The sequence below is a fragment of the Seriola lalandi genome, unplaced genomic scaffold (genome assembly GCF_002814215.2).
Source record: "Seriola lalandi dorsalis isolate HSWRI2012SDOR001 ecotype SW California unplaced genomic scaffold, Sedor1 jcf7180002054686, whole genome shotgun sequence".
NCBI classification, from domain to species: Eukaryota; Metazoa; Chordata; class Actinopteri; order Carangiformes; family Carangidae; genus Seriola; species Seriola lalandi.
This window is the reverse complement of record NW_019525239.1, coordinates 549,544-555,543: the sequence shown is the minus strand read 5'-3', so window position 1 is coordinate 555,543 and position 6,000 is coordinate 549,544.

Genomic DNA, 6,000 nt, shown 5'->3' with positions numbered 1-6,000 from the left:
GCATCGTTTCTGTATTTGTATTTGTTTTGTATTTTCATGTTTGTGTTATGTGTTTTTTGAACCTGCATTGTATAGGAATTTGCAGCTTGTTCCTCCTATTGGAAGTGTTTCTGGGCGTTGCAGTGCGGTCGGCGTTTTCGGGCCACTATATGAAGGGCTGTGAGGTATGCTGACACAAATACCAGCTGTGCTACATTTCCTGAATACCAGAAACACTGCCTGCACCTGCTGCTGTTCAGCAATAACATCACGCAGGCCTGGTCCAGCCTGCTCATCTGGTTCCATCAGTGACAGGGATTTTCCAGTTTAAAAACTGCAAAGATCAGTAACAGGCTGCAGAGTGGTGTGTTCAACTAGCCAGGAGGTGGAAGGTTGATGATGATGTTAGTAATTTCTTGTTAAACCCTCTTGAGATACAGTTCATCCATCTGCCCCATACATCTGACGAAAGCATGCATGGACAGATACTATTAGTGAGCATAGGTATGTGATTCACAGTCAGTACGTAACACATCAATACTTACATATAACTACATGGTTGCTGCTACATGCAAAACCTTGTGAATAATATCGACTATTTCTTTATCATAGCAGGAACTGATCTGCTTTATTTCCTGCAACAGTCTTTTGCAGTAATCTTAAGATAAAGCTGCTAATACAACCTTGCCTGTGTTTCATCTTAACTATTTCAATGTGAAGAAAGTGGAAGTCTCTGTAAAAGTCACAGCTGTAGAATGTTTGTCTTAAAAAAGGTTTTCAGCATTTCTTAGAGAAGACTATTCATTATAGTGAGCTTTAGAGGTGTTTTAAGCATATATTTGAACTGTGCATGTTTACTTGGTGACGTGTAAACATTTCCTAGTTAACTAAAATAATGCAAATGAGACTAAACTGGACACAACTCAATTTTTATATAATATCTGCTCATCAAAATATCTATCTATCATTATATTCATCTGTGGCACGTGGTCACGACCCATGAATATGACAGAAACTATAGATACATCGGCTGCTAGTCAAGCTAGGCTCAGAGAAAACAGCCTGCTTCAGTTGGGCTGCCACGATATCAGATTCTCACTACACGATTATCGTGGTCAGAAGAATTCACGATGAAGATATTATCACGATAGAAACCAAACCAAACCAAATGAAATGAAATTACATTACATTACATTAAATTGAACAAAATAGAATAAAACAAAACTATGAAAGCCGAGAACTGCCATGCCCCGAATTAATTATTTCGTTATCAAAATACAATTAAATAAAATAATACTATCAGTCAAATTTATCTTTTACTTTGTTTAATGTGTTTTGTTTTTTTTGGCAAATGGTGGAGAGAGTCTGTGACCACAGCTGTAATAAAAAGAACAATTACACTTAATGATAGTTGAAAGACAACAAGACACTTTTTGTCAATACTAGTATTTCACAACACCCCTAGAGGACTTTAAATTACATGATGGATGCAAACAGGCATCAGATCCTTAATGGGACAGAACTCTTCATGTGAATGTGATACACACTTACACACACTGTGGTTTTACATGTGTGTTGTCTCATCTCCACAAGGCTGCAGCCTTTTGTTCCTCTCAGTTCGACTCATCTTTTCCCCAAAAAACCTGCTGTCTTCTCCACCACAGTTCACTCACACACGCACACCATGCACACAAACACACACACACACACACACACACACACACACACACACAGCAGAACAACAAATCCTCAGTCTACCTGGCAGAGCAGGTATGTTTGTATGTGTGTGTGTGTGTGTGTGTGTGTGTGTGTGTGTGTGTGCAGACCCTTTCACACTGCTCTGGTTGCTGTTACTGTAGCTCTGCAAATATCAAACCTGCAGCTAGAATCCTGGACGCTTTCTCCAACTGTGAAGCAGCTCAAATATCAGGTATTTACCCTCTTGTGCTGATCTCCAGAAGGTCGTACAAGCTTTTATATGGCCATGTCAGTTTTAGAGTTGATTTTTACATTGTACTTATAAAACTTTTCATGGACTAACTAATTCTCAGATCCTCTTACTAAAACCTGAGTCAAAAATAAAGCTTTCTATTTGCAGTCACTGGCCCTCAGCTCTGAAACTTGAGGCTGCAGAATGACCGACGTTCATTTATTTTTCAACAGTGAATTTATAGCAGCTTATCTGTGGTATATCTCCTGCTGCTGTGGAGGTGCTCATTCATGAAAGGCATCAGAGGGTAACTGACAAACGGCCTATACGATTGTTAAGGTGGGAGGACTTGTTGGTGCATATACATTTGAAGATATTTGAAACTTTTTTATTGTTTGCTGCTTCAGAATTCAACAAAACCTTGTCCCGTATGTTTTACTAATTATCTCACTCTTTTCTCTTATTGTATTGCAGTGTCTTATTCAGTGCATTTTTTATTTGCCCGTTTTATCTCATTGTAGAGCTGAAATGTTTGAATCTTCTTTTCTCTGGTGAAGCAATTTGTAACTTTGTTTTAAAAGGCACTTTGTAAATAAAGTTTAACCTCTTACAAACCCAGTCTGAATCCAAGTGTGTACATTCCATTATCACCTTGGAGCAGAGAGGAGCAGACACATCTTACCTGCTGCTTCCACCCGGCAGAAAAGAGAGCAGGACAGATGCAGGGTCTCCTCAGTTCCCTTCTATTTCAGCCCTGACTGAGCTGAACTGACTGGACAACATCTTTCCCTCCCCCTCTATCCTGGCACTCTGTCAGCTGTTAGATAATCATTTCATGCCTGTGTGTTCTCCCCCAGAGGGCAAAGAGATGTGAGGGCCAGAGTGATGGAGAGTCCACTTGATCTCTTCAAATGAGCTGATAAAGTGGAGACGTGTCTGGCTGCACTACAGTTCTTTGTGCTGCTGATAAGTAGAAATGTCCAGTGTGATTGTGAAGAATCCTCATTTATCAACTGTACACAATAGAAAATAAAATATATCAAATCATGGATATCATGGATATATCATGGATAATATAACCATTTATGCTATGTAAGAAATAATTGGAGCGGTCTATCTTGTTGAAGTCGATTCAGTTATCTACACACATACACACACACACACACACACACATTGTGGTGTACAATGATGATTGAACACTGTCTCTCTCTGTACCTGCACTCTCTTTCTCAGTCTTGTAGGATCATCTGACTCATGCCTTCACACTGGTCTGTCACCACATGCGTAACTAAGCAACCCCTGCACCAAACATACATTCAAATGAACTTCTTCATATGTTCATGATCTGTTACTTTTTATTTCATCAACTGAAAATAGAAAAGAAATGAAATAGTAACTGTGGCAAGTGTAAAAGAATGTCAATAAGTCATTAGGCATTAATTGACCAATTAGGAACTCTGAGGCAGCCCCAGGTCAGTTGTAATTAAGAATTGTCAGATAAATTCTCTGAGTCTTCAAACCTTAACCCTCAGTAACCATCAGAGCAACTGACTGAGGATGTGAAAATGAAGGATGAACTGATGCCTTCAAAGCAGAGGAGACATAGATAAAAACATATCAAAGCACTTCAAGCTTCAAATGTCTGATGTCTGAAAAGTGATGAAGAAATGGTGGCTGAGAGGAACTGTGGAAGTCATCACGAGATCTGGAGAAAGAAAACTTTCAGATAAAAAAGGTTTGTCTGCAGTATGGTGGCCCTGAGAGCTCAACATACTGCAACTTAAGAAGATGTGCACATGCAAACAGACAAAACACAAACAACCTCAGAAAACATCTTCATCAATTTGACAACACATGCTGCAAATACTCACAACACAACCAAATACAGAAACGTGCTGCAAGCGGCACAGACAACAAAAGAATTGTTTCCAGAAGACACTAAAAAGTGATGAACCCGGCTGGAACACAGTTGTTGTTCAATGCCTTTGACTTCAAAAGTCACAAGTTGTCCCAGCCAGGTTATTCGGAAAAAAAATGGAAAAAAATCTATGGCAAATTTTTATTGACCCTTAATTAAAAAGAAATATGAAAATCTGAATGATTAGAATATGGGTTGGGTTTGGACCCCTGACACAAAACACAGACACAAAATTAATGAGGGGAAGAACTACAACTTTATATTAGAATACAATCACATAGAGTGTAGGGTGAATACAATGTACTTAGTGTGTAATTAGTGATCTCAATAATATGGAAGACAAAAAACAGATAAAAGTTAAGAATGACAAAAATACTCATAGTAAGTAAAAGTTCAAGTCATTCTAAGTGATGGTTTTGATATAAGTTGAACTTATAAGATAATGGGTCAAATTCTGACTTTATATATGGAAATGATAAGATAGCAGGTTCTGTTTGCTGTATGTAACTGTTGGAAATGAATGTGTTCTTATGTAACTATGTGCGACCTATTTTTCTCTTCCTGGCACAAATGGATTTCATACGCTGAAATGAGTCTCCTGAAAACAGATTCATCCTGGCCACACACACAAGCAGAACAAATTCTTTCAATTCAAACTCATGGATTCATTATAATTTCTGTGTAAAACATGGGTTCATCTCTTACACCACATGATAAAAAGCTTAAACATGCATTTTTGCTTTTCTTCTTTTTGGTGCTGAGATTTCTCGTTGTCTGTTTGAATAGAAGACCTGAATGTTGTGATCAGTGGACCTGTCACTGCACAATCAAGTGAAGTAACTCTTATGTTCAAGAGTTACATCATGCACTTTAGTATTTTAAATGTGATTTATCTCATCAGGTCAGCTGAGCCAGACCAGCCTGAATCCCAGCTGAAACTAATAAATGCACTGATCTGCAGTGGGTGTTGTGCTCCCATGCCTGGGGGGGGGGGAGCTGCTGTATATCCAGAGAAGCCTGTTTTCAACACCTGTATTCAGCTGGCAGGTGGGTGGGGCGGACCAGTGGAACAAACCTTTGACGTCAGTCAGTGTGTTCAGCCAGTGGAGTGAAAAACAATGGGGAACAAGATGAAGCTCAGAGGAGGGGAGAGCTGTCACACCAGCTCACTGTTATCTGACTAACTTGGATGAGCTGGATTTTCAGACACTTCAGATACACATGCTGTGATACAGGCTTTTGTATAAAAGAGGTGTTTTCTCTGTTCACTTTTGCTAACTGAGAAATAGTATGTCATATATTTTTCAGATGTTACATTGCTCTTTTTGGAAGTCTTAAGTTGCCCATAACAGTTTCAGTATCACACAGACTTTTGCCTCTAGGCCTGACAGACTTTAAGAAGAGACAGAATCATCTCATGCTGCCAAATCATTCAAACTGTTTCCCATGACAGAGTTAAAAGAATATTTCAGCACTGTTCAGAAATGTGCTCATCTGTTCTTAGAAGAGTTAGATAAGAAGATAAACATCACTCTCATAGTTTAGCTTCACATAGAGATTTCAAACAGCTAGCTGACTGTTCAAAGGTAACAGAATCCACCTGCTAACACAAATCTTCTTTGTTTAATTTAACTTTGTTAAATTGTGATGCTGATGCTCAGGGTCATTTTTGACCCCCTTCTTTCAGTCTCTGGTAAACTTTCCTGAGGGGGGTGAATTTGCATGATTAACAATATAAAATATATTGTTTTTCACTGGATTCCATCATTGTGCTTCAATGTAGCTCTATTGTCAGTTGGTACAATTTTCTGATAAGAAACTATTTCAGTCAACATGCATCTGACAGCAGTTATAACCTTGAGAGTGTTGCTTCAGTGTGCAGAATGGAGGTTTTCATGTCATGGTTTAACTGCAAACAACATCATGTCTTGGATGCAATCATTTCTATTTTGGAAGCCATGTCTCATCTGAAATGGTGCATGAAGCTGGAGCCTCCCTTCAACCATCGTGTCTGGGTAGCCTGACAGACATGTAGATACACATCAAAAACCACAAAGACTTCTACAATTACTGTGCTGCTCTGAGGAGGGAAACATGGGCGGAGAGAGAGGAGAGAGGGTGACAGAGGGGAGAGAGACAGAGAGAGAGAGGAGTGAAGAAAGAGACGGAGAGA